Here is a 14,285-nt window from a genome sequence, read left to right as displayed (position 1 = left end):
CATATCAATACTTTTTCTTTTTTCTTTTATTTCTTAATTGATGTATAATGATTGTACACATTTATGGGGTACATAGTGCTGTACATGTAACGTTTAGTGATCAGATCTCAAACGTTTATTATTTTTTGTGTTGAGAACATTTGATATCCTCCTAGCCATTTGACACTATGTATTATTACTAATTATAGTCATCCTACAGTGAAATAAAACACTGGAACTTGTTTCTCCTATCTAGCTGTAACTTTGTATCCTTTCAAAAATTCTCTCATCATCCTCCTTCCTCTTACCCTTCCCAGCCTCAGGTATCTTCTATACTACTTTTTACTTCTATGAAATCAACTTTTTGTATACTTTTTATTAAAGAAGTTCTACAAAATTGCATAAACATAGGCCCTACAAAACCTGGATCCATCTGTAATATCAGGCATCCCTTTGGAAGAATATTTTTGCTGCAATGTCCTCTAGAAGGGTAAGTAAGATTACATTTAATACTTTAATCTCTGGCAACGTTTACTTCCAAAACAATGTGCAAACAGGTTATGAAATCACTTTCTGAAGAAGTCACCACCCATGGGTACAACCAGTGAAGCAGACGCAGGCAAAATCGGCCATGAAACTAGGAGCAGGTGCTATCTCCAGTATCCGGATGGGTGAGCATCTGCCCTGAGGGCCCAGTGATCCAGTTAACATCATTTTCTTTACTTCCCCTAAACTAAGGCTCCTAGAAGCTACATTTAGGACCTAAAAAAAAAAAAAAAAAAGTGAAACAAGTCCACTTCTCTGAAATATGCTCTTTACATGAAAACAAAGAGCCACGGTTACCCACCAGCAGCTATTATTCATTTATAGGTAAGTAGATAAGTAGGTAGGTAGGTAGATAAGTAAGTAGATAGATAGATGATAGATAGATAGATAGATAGATAGACAGACAGAAAGATAGACAGATAGTACTAGAGAAAACATGCGCCGATGTTAAATCTCCTCCTCTTATATGTAATTCAACATTTTCCCGAACTGATTCCACAGCTCTTCCGATTCGTGCTGTGTGTCCAGAATACTCTGTCCTGCATGAGCTGACTTTAGGGACTACAGAAATGCACTTATATGCTCTGCTCTGGAAACACAAACAAGTGCTATTAGCCTTTAATTGCTTCAGTAAGTGACAAAAAGCCTGCAGGACTGAGTTGTGGTGGTAGAAGTTATTTTCACTCACATCACACAACAAGCAATAGCTTTTGAAGGAAGAATGTGAAAAGCTTCATGAGAGAGGATGGGTGTGGAAAAATGAGGGGCAAGGGGGATGACAGTGGCAGAGTGGAGAGGGATCATGAGACAGCGGCATGGCCAAGTTGGGGCAAGCTCAGTGAGAAGTGGCTAAAGTACCTGGGGAGGGTGGCCACCATTAGCCTCCCTCACAAGTTTGGGCCTGAATGCACCTGCATCTGGATTTTCTGTGGTCCCCCAGAAGGAGCAGCTCAATCCTGTATAATCATCCAGAGAATTTCCCAAGGCTGAGGCGGGGCAGTGCAGCTGGAACCTGTGTCAACACTCTTCAATCCAGGAGTTTTAATTGTCTAAAGCGTCTCTATGTGGCCCTAGAATCGGTTGTCTTTTCTGCTCTTGAGTCCATTTGGGGCCTTCTCCTTAGAGAGCCACCAAGGAAAAATCAGAAAAGGTGACAAGAGGCCAGGCACAGCAGCTCATGCCTGTAATCCCAGCACTTTGGGAGGCTGAGGCGGGCGGGTCACTTGAGGCCAGAAATTCAAGACCAGTCTGGCCAACATGTTGAAACCCCATCTCTACTAAAAATACAAAAATGAGCCAGAAGTGGTGGTGCACGCCTGTAATCCCAGCTACTCGGGAGACTGAGGCACGAGAATCACTTGAACCTGTGAAGCGAAGCTTGCAATGAACTGAGATTGCGCCACTGCACTGTGGCCTGTGCAACACAGAGAGACCCTGGAAAGAAAGAAAGAAAGAAAGAAAGAAAGAAAGAAAGAAAGAAAGAAAGAAAGAAAGAAAGAAAGAAAGAAAGAAAGAAAGGAAGGAAGGAAGGAAGGAAGGAAGGAAGGAAGGAAGGAAGGAAGGGAAAGAAAGAGAAAAAAAGAAAGAAAGAAAAGAAAGGAAGGAAGGAAGGAAGGAGGGAGGGAAGGAAGGAAAGAAAGGGGGGGGAGAGGGAGGGAGGGAGGAAGGAAGGAAGGGAAAAGAAAGGAAAGAAAAGAAAAGGTGACAAGAGTCTGCTTCTGCTTATAAATCTGACCCTACTAAGTGCAGAGGAGAGGTGGGAAGTGGGAAGGAGGTGCTGTTTGTCTGAGCAGGGCACAGAGGAAGTTGGAGAAGGTGAGAAAAAGAAAGAAATGGAAGGCATTCAATGTATCAGCCTTCTCATAGCCCCCACTGAAGCCAGCCTTAGGATTAAGCTGATGTTGTAACCTTCCAGGTGTTCTCTTTATTAGTACTAGAGAGAAAAATTCTGACTTCATTTTAATTTTTTATAAATCCATTCAGTGTTAGTGCAATTATTCTATGTTAACATCTTATGTCTGGTCTCCTAGAGTTGAGAAGCAGGAGAAGAAAAGACATGAGGCCCTAGCCTTCCCTAGGTTGGTCCTGGTCCTGCCTTGATCCCTGGAACACTCCTGGAGTAACCTACAGAGAAAGAGAGGAAACTGTCACTAAACCAATCCTCTCCCAATTTCAGATCAATTTCTGGAACCAATAGTTTGTTGCATGATCATAGGAAATTTGACTTATGGATAAAATAAATGAGTATAGGAAGTAGCTTTTAAACTGTTGTTTTTTTTTTGTTTTGTTTTGTTTTGTTTTTTTTTAATATGGTACACATAAAGTCTTCTATGACCTTGGAAATTTTAGCCTGACTCCATTCCGGCAAAAGAAAACTTACTGTGTGAGAAAGGTTTTTTCAAGGCAAAAATATCATTCTGATGTTTGGGTTAGTCATCCAATTGCTAATATTTGTATAATTAGCTCATTTAATTTGCCACTGAAAAGCTACCTTTGTTTACCTGCTGCCATGATGCTGGGCTAAGTCTCATGTTGTAATATCATAATCTTCTAGGTGCAACACAGAGAGTGGCTTCTCTACTGGGTGGTCACTGTAGAGGATTAGCATCTATCCCTCCTCAGGTACATAGTGTAAGATGATCATGGCATTTCCTTTTCCCCTCCACTGACTCATTCAAAAATGGGCAAGCCTCGACTGTTTGAGCTGGTGGAAATGCGGAGTCTTACCCAGGGCTTCTGGTAAAGAACCAATCTCTCCCTCCCCTGGTGATAGTGAACACAGCTACTTTTGGCAGCTGGTATTAAGTCAGAGCCCCATCAAAATTTAGTTGCCATACTCAAATTAGAATAATTCAAGAATGATTTAATAATAAAAGGCATTCAAGGGCATGAGCAGGGTACAGTGAAAGCACATAGGACAAAGCAGCACCCTAGGACACGGAGCAGGAGAACCATCATCACATCTGTGTCCAAAACCACAATGAGCAGGGTTACCAGAACCCCAGAGAAAGTCACATAGAGAGGGCCACTGGAGGGGAGCTTTGAACTTGGGTTATGAAAAGTGGTCAACCCAGGCTGACTGCGCAGGGAAGAAGCCAGATGAATAAGTGCCCCAAATTTATTCTCTTATTTCTGTTCAAGTTCCGCAGGCAATCCCCATTAGCTGAATCCAAACAGAAGCCAGGGTGTAAGGGATCTTACTCATGTAAGCCATACAAGTCACAGAACAGAGAAAGAAGTCCAGAGAGGGGCCTGAAGGAATAATTGAGTGTTCAAGACACCAGCCTCTTATGACTTCAGGAGGAGTCACCTGAGTGTGAAACTGACACTGTAGAAGTCAGAGCAGAGTACCTGGGTACCTGAAGACAAGGAACTCTAAAGTCTGCCCTATCTTGGACTTCCTGCTACGTAAGTAACACAAGTCTTTCAAGTCTATTATTCAAGTCAGTTTAACTCAGAAAATCTTTAACCTACATTGGCAATTATCTTAATGCTTTTCAAACAGCAAGTGGTAACTCATTAGTGGGTTGTGAAATTATTCCAGTAAGTTAAAACCAGCACTTTTTTTAAATTAAAGAAAAAAAAGAGTAGAATAGAACATATAAGAGTACATCACACAATAAAAGAATAAGTATCTCTTCCTGAAAATTTTGGTTATGTGTACATGGATATACAAGAAGCTACAGTTCTCTTTATAGTAATAAAATATTTTTCTTTTATTTTTATTTTTTAATGTTTCATGTATATTCAAAGTTGTGCCACTTCCTATGCAAACAAATGCCCCACTCCTAATTTCTGAAGATACTGTAAGAATGACTTGAGAGATTTTTGCACATCCAGATGCCAAGCTGCAGTGCACCTAGGATGCCATGTGGAAGCCAGAGCCGCACCTCCCGCGTGGCCATTCAGGCCAGCCGGGTACCTCACATGAGAACGGCACTCATGGCTGGGTGTGGTTGCTCAGGCCTGTAATCCCAGCACTTTGGGAGGCCAAGATGGGTGGATCACCTGAGGTCAGGAGTTTGAGACCAGCCTGGCCAACATGGGGAAACCCTGTCTCTACTAAAAATACAAGAATTAGCCTGACATGATGGCACGCACCTGTAATCCCAGCTACTCAGGAGGCTGAGGCAGGAGAATCACTTGAATTCAGGAGGCAGAGGTTGCAGTGAGCCGAGATCTCACCACTCCACTGTACTTCAGCCTGGGTGACTGAGTGAGACTTGATCTCAAAAAAAAAAAAAAAAAAAAAAAAAAAGAACTAAAGAACTACAGCCAGGCCAGCACCAGCAGCTCAGCTGCCAGCAGCGGCATCCCCCTTTGCAGCTGGCCCTCCTGCTGCTGGGCCCAGGCAGCCAGGTCTGATGGCCCGGATAGCAACCACTGGAGCTGGCGTGGGGTACACACTGGGTCATACCATCACTGGGGGCTTCAATGAAGGAAGTAATGCTGAGCCTGCAAGTCCTGACATCACCTACCAGGAGCCCCAGGGAACCCAGATGCCACAGCGGCAGCAGCCTTGCTTCTATGAGATAAAACCGTTTTTGGAGTGTGCCCGGAACCGGGTGACATAAAGCTCCGTGAGGGTTTCAGTGAGGTGCTGAAACAGTGCAGACCTGCAAATGGATTGGCCCAATCGAGAAGTTCAAATTGGAGAAATGGAAAATCAGCTCTCATAACCAAGTTAATTTAGTATAAAAATATAATTAATAATGAAGAGATAAAGAGTAACCATCAGTTAAACCTCTCGGGTGTCATTCATAGCTTTCTTCCTTCAGAATTAAAATGGAAGAGGCTGTTCTTACTATGTAGAATTTCATTAAGATGGTGAGGAATTTAGGGCTGGGCCAATGTTTGTGTGGCCTCCTTAAACTAGCTGTTATGATTTTATTCTGTTAAACTAGCTGTTATTATTTTATTTGTGTGTTACTTAGAATAAAGTGATTGTCTTCCAAAAATAAGAATGACTTGAGTTCCAAGCCTTATGCTAATAGTAACTGATTTCTTTTATCCTGATTCTAAAGTTTTCTCTAACGAGACTCTTGAGTGTTTTCATTACAGGTCTCATTCACTGGCCCTTATTGTAAAACTCTTCCTGGCTGAGCGTGGTGGCTCTTGTCTGTATTCCTAACACTTTCGGAGGCCACGGTGGGAGAATTGCTTGAGGCCGGGGGTTTGAGACTAGCCTGAGCAACATAGGGAAATCCCATCTCCACAAAAATGAAAAGAATTAGCCATGTGTAGTGGCATGCACCTGTGGTCCCAGCTACTTGGGAGGCTGAGGTGGGAGGGTCACTTGGGCCTGGAGGTGGAGGCTGCAATGAGCTATGATTGTGCTACTGCACTCCAGCCTGGGCGACAGAGTGAGACCTTCCTTCTCAAACAAAACAAAACAAAAACAAAGCCTCCTGTCAACCAAGCTTGCTATCTTAGGGACCAGGAGTTAATTAATCTGACAGTTCTAAAAAATACAAACTACCCCCAATAGCGACTAGTAAACACTGAACAGAATTTTGCACTCACCTTTGAAAGATTATATTGCAGGAACTTACCAGTTCCTCTTCATCTTATTGTCAGATCATGATCCTACTGCCTGGTGACATAAAACCTTTCAAATTGAAGGGGGTATGGATAGTATATAAATGCTAATGCCCTTAGGAATGCTTTCAGATGCAAGTAACAGAAAGGTAACAAATACATTTAAATAGCTAACATGCTGTCCAGAGGTGGGCTGTTCCAGTTCCATTTAGGGAACAGTAGCTCAAAATGACATCAAGGATTCAGGCTCTTTTTATATTTTTACTCTGCCATCTTTAGTACATTGGCTTATTATCCAGTCATCTTGTCACTTCTTGGTTACAGAAAGATCAATGCAGCTCCAAGCAAATTATCCTTACTTAGTTACTTCTAAGACAAGAAGAAAGCTTTGGGGTGCAAAGGACTTTTCATAAATCTCTATATTTCTAACAAGGAAGAAAATCTGTCAATGCTGCTTCTTGGTTAGTGGAGGGAAAAAATATATATATTTCCGAGATACCTCCCACCCCCTGCCAACACATTTTACCTTACATCTTTTCAGCCAGAAATTGGCCCCCCTGCCAAATGTTAGAACAAACAATAGCAAGGGGGAACTGCATGACCGTGACTGGCTAAGATCTATGAGATTCATTCCCTGGAGTTCACCACCTGCCTTGAGTTTTAGAGATCCTAACAAAATCAGGATTCTGTGGTTTGCAAGGAGAAAGTGGTTATTGGATGAGCAAGCAACAGTGCCTTTCATAATACCTTCCCCTCTCATTCTGCTAGCAAAATTGGACTGCCTCATCAGAGGAGGCAGAATGATTTTTGTCAGGTTGTAATGTCAGCTCATTGGAAAGGCTCTCAGGAAAATAGGTCACCAGTGCACTTTCTCTGCACTAGGTAATAGGAAAAAATAAAGAGAAAAAACTGAGGTAGCAGGGACAAGTGACTTGATAGTTTTAAACCTTTGCTTCAGCAGGAGAGGCTTTAACTAAAGACTTTTTATGCCAAATGCCTACTAGAGTGAGACTAATGATGTACCAACCTCTAAACATTCAGGTTTATGAGTCAATTAGAACAAATGGCTGAGGATGTTTCGGATTTTGCTTGAATTTCCTGCACATGCATGTTCCACAAAATCTTAACAACAATTCCAAATGGCCCTATTATGTGACCATGTACGCATCCCTGTTTAAACAGATATGAAGTAATGACTAAATTAGTTACTTACTTGGTTGGCATTCATCTGAATGTGTCTTTCCAATAGATCACTACTTTATTCAGAATTAAATACCATAAATTCAAAACTGCTCACTTGCATAGTGTAAAGTTTGCTTAGATGCTTTTATCGAGACTAGCTCTTTGTCTTTTGATGGATCAAAGCTATTTTATTCAAACTGAATACCAGGTGCAAACAGTGGCTCATGCCTATAATCCCAACACTTTTGGAGGCCAAGGCAGGAGGATTGCTTGAGGTAGGAGAACCTGAGCCTCATAGTAAGTCCCTGTCTCTACAGAATAAAAATAAATAAATAAATATCTGAATACCAGTTTGATCAGTGTTTTGCTAAAATGTTTTAATTATTAGATACATGTTCTAACCTAAATATAACCTTCTAACAGGTATTGCTGCATTGCCAAGAACTCAGAGAAGTTACTCTATGGAGTACTATTAGCATAACTCATTTAATGTTTGAACTTGCCTTGGACTGATATGTTCATGCTGGCAGATATTGTGTAGTGATAACAGCCAATAGATACAGATCACTTACTTGAGGAGGCATTGTACCAGGCATTTTCCAGACATGTGCTCATTTAATTCTTACAAGTCTGGGAAATAGGCATTACTTTCAGCATTGTTATGTATGAGGTTAACTTTTTAGAAAGATTATGTAAATATTCTGTGGTCATTTTTATCATAAATTTAAAAATACTGTATTGTTAATTGTCAAATATTTTGAAGCCATCATTATAAAGCTGTTAGACTGAACCAGGTATTTTAAATTTGTTGTAGTCCATGGAGATTACAGTTATAATTTATTTAGTTTGTTTAGACTATTAAAGTTCTTTGATTACAAACAAGAGAAACAGATTCGAGATAACGTAAGTAAACTGAAACATATTGGAAGGGAGTAGCTTACAGAATCAAAGGTGAACAACCAGATCATGGGAAGAATAAGAAATAGAGTAATTTCCAGCATCCAAATGGCAGGCATGAGTGGGCCCATTTCTTCAGGAACATGCCAGAGGGATGATCAGCTCCAATCTCTTCCTGATCGCCTGGCTCGCAACTGGAATTTGTGAGGTTGAATCTGATTGGCCTCACTTGGGCCACGTGACACTGTTTTTCAGGGGAGGACACGAATCTTGATTATTGGCACAAACTAGGAAAGGGGTAATTCCCCAAGGAAAAAGAAAGGTGCTGCTTCCAGAAAAGAGTGGGTGCTGGGACTGGCAAAAACACCAGATGTCCATTACAGTATGTGACAGAGTTGTGATTCAAACCTCAAACCACTGGCTGGGTGTGGTGGCTTATGTCTGTAATCCCAGAACTTTGGGAGGCCAAGGTAGGTAGATCACTTGAATCCAGGAGTTCAAGACCAGCTTGGGCAACATGGTGAAACCCTGTCTCTATTAAAAAAAAATAAAATAAAATTTCAAATCACTCCAAAATTCTTTTCTCTTAATAATTTTCTTATTTTTAAAATCATTCATAAGTAAAATAATCCCAATGGAGCAAAATGAGATAAATATACAATAATTATCATATATAGCTTGGCAGTGCTATATGCAAATTCAGTGATAGCAGTGCTCACAGAGAGGTCCTGGGGGAATTCAATGGCAGGTCCTGCTGATGGTTTTGTCATCTTCTCTGCTGGTCTCCGTTATGCCACAACCCATTTGGGAAACCGTTTAGCAGCCAGACTGGCGCAATCAACCAAATCTGGGATCAATGAGCTGTCTCATTTCTTAGCCCAATTGCGGAAGTGTGTACTTCCTATTTTTAGTGGGCTGACTCCAGAAAATTAACATTATTGCTACTATTAATATCATCCAGAAGTTTCCTTAGTGGTTCACTGTTTCAATATTAGCCCTTGGAAACAAAATACCACCTTATATTTAAAAATTTCCAAGTTCCTTTTTGAAGACAAGACTTATATTTGCACGGAATTCCCATAGTTTCTATGAATGTCTGAAGAGACAACTCAGGCTGTAAAATTTTGCTTTCGGCCAGGCACGGTGGCTCACACCTGTAATCCCAGCACTTTGGGAGGCCGAAGTGGGTGGATCACAAGGTCAAGAGATCGAGACCATCCTGGCCAATACGGTGAAATCCCGTCTCTACCAAAAATACAAAAATTAGCTGGGTGTGGTGATGCATGCCTGTAGTTCCAGCTACTCAGGAGGCTGAGGCAGGAGAATCGCTTGAACTCAGGAGACGGAGGTTGCAGTGAGCTGAGATCGCGCCACTGCACTACTCCAGCCTGGCGACAGAGTGAGGCTCCGTCTCAAAAAAAAATTTTTTGCTTTTTAAGCTACAGACATGGTTCAATTTGTAAAGTTGCCACCTGAAAAGCCCTATAATATTTGAAAATTCTCTCCATTCAATATCTTTGTTCTTTGGAGCTGTAAGGTATATTATTTTGAAATGCCTGAAGCCTTCATTTAGAACCATGAAATCAGGCTTCCTATTTTCTTAAAATATTGTCTGTGCTTTGGTCCAACTTGGTCCTGGTGAATAAAATCAAACAACTAAGTTCTAGCAAAAAAGAAAGAAAAGAAGGAAGGGGAAAAAAATCTGAAAATTATTCTTCTTTACCATCCATTGAACCTGTTAAGACACAGGGTGGGGTATATGTCTACACACACAGTCTTAATTGATGGACAAGATAATTACTGCTAGAAATAAATGAAGAAAATGAAGAGACAAAGGGGTAAAAAGAGCCATGGCATTGCTCCAATGAAGCAGACTCAAGTAGTGCTGTATTGAAGCATTTAATTATCCAGTTGCTAGTTTTACAGGGGCCTCTGAAGGCTCAGTTAGACTTAACAAACTGAAGGGCTAAGAATATTGCTGTAGATCTAGGTTACAGGGGTTTGAATCTGAGTTCTACTGTTTAATAGCTATTGGCCAAAATCAAATTATACCATGTTACCTCTGTGGGCCTTAGTTTTCTCATATGTAAAATGGGGATAATAAAGCCACCTACTACATAGGAGTGTGTGTGTGTGTGTGTGTGCGCGCGTGTGTGTGAGAGAGAGAGAGAGAGAGAGTGAGAGAGAGAAAAAAATACTTCTAGGGTACTTGGAATGGTACCTGGATGTTATATTATTATATCTGTAGGTAGGATATTGTGGAACCATGAAAACTGTGTCATAGAAACAGTTATCTACTGGCATGTGGAAAGATTTATTATAAAATCACATATAGAGCATGAATCTAATTTTATTTGTTATATATATTCATTAAAAAAAGTTTAAACCATGTAGTATTAACAGTGGTTATCTCTGAGTGGTAGGGTTATCTTGAGTGATAGTATTATGAGTGATATTTATTTTATTCATTGTGCTCCTTCATAGTTTCCAAATTTGAACAAATGAACCTAATTGACTTTATAACCAGGAAAAAAACTATACATATAACAAGCATTTAAAAAAATGATTCTCTCTAAGTAAAAAAAATTGAAATCAAGTGGAAAAAGGCCGTCCCATTTTGATGGATCACGGTCAAAGATAAACCAGTCTCATTGCAGAGGAGCAAAAAAACTCTAAGGCTCAATCCAAGGTATCTGAAAAGAAAAGGGAACAATATGGGATTCAGATTAAAATGTGTATGATCTTAACTGCAAAACAAAAATTGTGTGACCTTACATAAGCAAATCAATATCCATGACCGTCAGCTCCTCATTTCTAAGTTCAGGCTAGTTGGTGGCTGAATTGAATGGGCAATGTATGAAGTATATAAAGAGTTAAGCACACAGAAAGCATTCAGTAATAATACCTCTATCTTATAACAGTCCATTTTGTATCTTCACTACTCACTAAATAAAAAATATAAGAAAATTATATATAGCTTCCTGCCATAAACTGGAAATTAAGTAAGGTCATAAATGTAATAAATAAATAAACAATCTTTATTACATTTATTAGTATTTGAGTCCAGAGTTCAAGAATGGGCTCCATTTTTTTAAAGAAACTATCTCTAGCTGGTCTTTATTTATTTATTTATTTTTATTTTTTGTTATACTTTAAGTTCTAGGGTACATGTGCACAACATGCAGGTTTGTTACATACGTATACATGTGCCATGTTGGTGTGCTGCACCCATTAACTCGTCATTTACATTGGGTATTTCTCCTAATGCTCTCCCTCCCCTAGCCTTCCACCCCGTGACAGGCCCTGGGGTGTGATGTTCCCCTTCCTGTGTCCAAGTGTTCTCATTGTTCAATTCCCACCTATGAGTGAGAAAATGTGGTGTTTGGTTTTTTGTTCCTGTGTTAGTTTGCTGAGAATGATGGTTTTCAGCTTTATCCATGTCCCTGTAAAGGACATGAACTCATCCTTTTTTATGGCTGCATAGTATTCCATGGTGTATATGTGCCACATTTTCTTAATCCAGTCTATCATTGATGGACATTTGAGTTGGTTCCAAGTGTTTGCTATTGTGAATAGTCCCACAGTAAACATACACGTGCATGTGTCTTTATAGTAGCATGATTTATAATCCTTTGGGTATATACCCAGTAATGAGATCGCTGGGTCAAATGGTATTTCTAGTTCCAGCTCCTTGAGGAATCGCCACACTATCTTCCACAATGGTTGAATTAATTTACACTCCCATCAACAGTGTAAAAGTGTTCCTATTTCTCCACATCCTCTCCAACATCTGTTGTTTCCTGACTTTTTAATGATCACCATTCTAACTGGTGTGAGATGGTATCTCATTGTGGTTTTGATTTGCATTTCTCTGATGTCTAGCTGGTCTTTATTATAACTACTATTTCTGTGTTTTATTTTTTAAAATGAATGAAGGGAAAACCAACCCTCAATTTATTAAGAAAAACTAAAGTAACAGTAATTATATTACTTACTGTGGGCCTTTGTGCCACCCACATTACTTTCAGGTTTCACACCTATTTAGTCTCATGGTTAAATGATGTCTAAATAAATGGAAAGAAAAAAAAAGAGAAAGAAAAAAAACCCTCTATTGCTGCCTGGTCCCTAATGTCATTACTCTCAAAAGCTGTCCTTCTCAAACCTTAATGTTCATGTTAATCCCTGGGGCACCTGACTCTGCAGGTCTGGAGTGGGGTCTGTGACTCTGCATTTCTAACAAGCTCCCGGGTGAGGCTGAGGCTACTGGTCCATGGACCACTCTTTGAGTAGCAGGCTGTAAAGGATTTTAGGAATATCGGTGTATCTGGTCTAAATGCTCCTATACTGCAGGTGACATAAGCTGAGAAAACAAAATTTCTCATGATTTTTGTCCCTTTCCCATCCTCTTAATATTGTTTCTAATCCTTCTAAGATTTTGCTCATTTTTTTCCTGCTGACTTGTTCTCTAAAGTCCACCTCCCTCTGGTAAATTGTCATTTATCCTTTAAGGTTAATCTCAAAAGGTATATCCTCTGGGACAAGACCTACCAGGCGTACGTATGGCTGTAGCAAGCTCCCTAGCAAATCCCTGGGAGCTGAAGAGGTAGTTGTTGCTCCCACTGGCTCTCTTCCCATCTTTATTTGACTCACTTGCTCAGCTTCCATCAAAGGGTCACAAGGACCCCCTTAGGTTGGACAGGCTGCCCTTTGGGGCACTTTCCTCCAAATCAGACATTTACCCAGACTCTGCAGTTCTTTAGGATATTATAGTCTGCCCAGCCAAGAGGTATCGGTAGTTTTTTGTTTTGTTTTTCTTTATTAGACAGGGTCTTTGTTTGTTGCCCAGGCTGGAATGCAGTGGCACAATCCTAGCTCACTGCAGCCACAAACTCCTGAGCTCAAGGGATTCTCTTCACTCAGCCTTCCAATTAGCTAAGACTACAAGTGTATGCCACCATGCCTGGCTTTTTTCTTTGCTTTTTTTCTTTTCTTTCTTTTTTTTTCCTTCCTTCCTTCCTTTCTTTCTTTCTTTCTTTCTTTCTTTCTTTCTTTCTTTCTCTTTCTTTCTTTCTTTCTTTCTTTCTTTCTTTCTTTCTTTCTTTCTTCTTTCTTCTTTCTTTCTTTCTCTCTTTCCTCTTTTTTTTTTTTTTTTTTGCCTAGGCCGGTCTTGAACTCCTGGCCTCAAGCAATCCTGGCACTTCAGCATCCCAAAGTGCTGGGATTACAGACCTGAGCCACCTTATCCAGCCTTTCTTTTCTTTTGTTGTTGTTGTTGTTGTTATTAACCTTTGTGTTTGCATAGTTTTTTGAGTGCCGTGAGGGAAAGATACTTGATAAAATACAAGGTGTTATACAAACATCCACATAGCACAGTAACTTTATAAGAGCTGTTAAACAGAAAAAAAAAATCTGTGCCACTGAACCTCCTATCTGCCAAGGGCAAACTCAAAAGCACAGATGTGTCAGGAAAGTAACATGAGGGAAGGTGGTCAGTTGAATAGTGTTCTGGTGAGTCTGAGTCCATGACCGATCTAAAACGGGTGGCATCCAGCCACCCTCCCACGGGGCAATGCTGCCCAGGGCTGCCAAATCTCCCAGGTGCCAAAAATCAGATTTTTATATGCAAATTTTCACTTCAACAAATCCAATTTTTGGTTGCTGTTTAAACACTGTGAGAGCCAAACCCAAACAAATCTATGGGCCAGAGGTAGGTGGTTGGAGGAAGACAGAGACAGGCACATGATATTTTGCATTTGGTTAAAGTGACTCTGCTTTTGAATTAATTTTTACTTCTAGCCTATTGAAATCAATCAGAACTGACTGAGTATACCGTTTACCAGTGCCTCACCTAGTCTGTGCTTGGCAACAGCTTCATCCTTAAGATGAAGATGAGATGTGGGCAATAACAGCCTAGTCTTATTCTAGATACTCTTAGCCCTCATACACATAAACTTACAAGCATAGCCCAAAACACTCAGAAGCATCTGGAAAGCGCAGTTCCTATGTTTGCATCACCTGTTGGAGTATTGTTTTTCCTGGACTTTTTTTCAGAAAATAGCTTCGATGTAACCTAGACATTCAAGAGGACTAGTGAATATATCTGCTTCTGACCAAAGTCTCTTTGGGCAGTGCAGTGTCTGATT

General features: G+C 40.3%; 1 pseudogene; it reads left to right on the top strand.

Moving 5' to 3' along the window:
• The first annotated feature begins 610 nt into the window (after positions 1 to 610).
• On the top strand, positions 611 to 5,443 carry LOC100991348 (coiled-coil-helix-coiled-coil-helix domain-containing protein 2-like; annotated as a pseudogene).
• The last annotated feature ends 8,842 nt before the right edge of the window (positions 5,444 to 14,285 follow it).

The sequence above is a fragment of the Pan paniscus genome, chromosome 5 (genome assembly GCF_029289425.2).
Source record: "Pan paniscus chromosome 5, NHGRI_mPanPan1-v2.0_pri, whole genome shotgun sequence".
Classification (NCBI taxonomy): Eukaryota; Metazoa; Chordata; class Mammalia; order Primates; family Hominidae; genus Pan; species Pan paniscus.
This window is presented reverse-complemented; position numbering and strand designations above follow the sequence as displayed.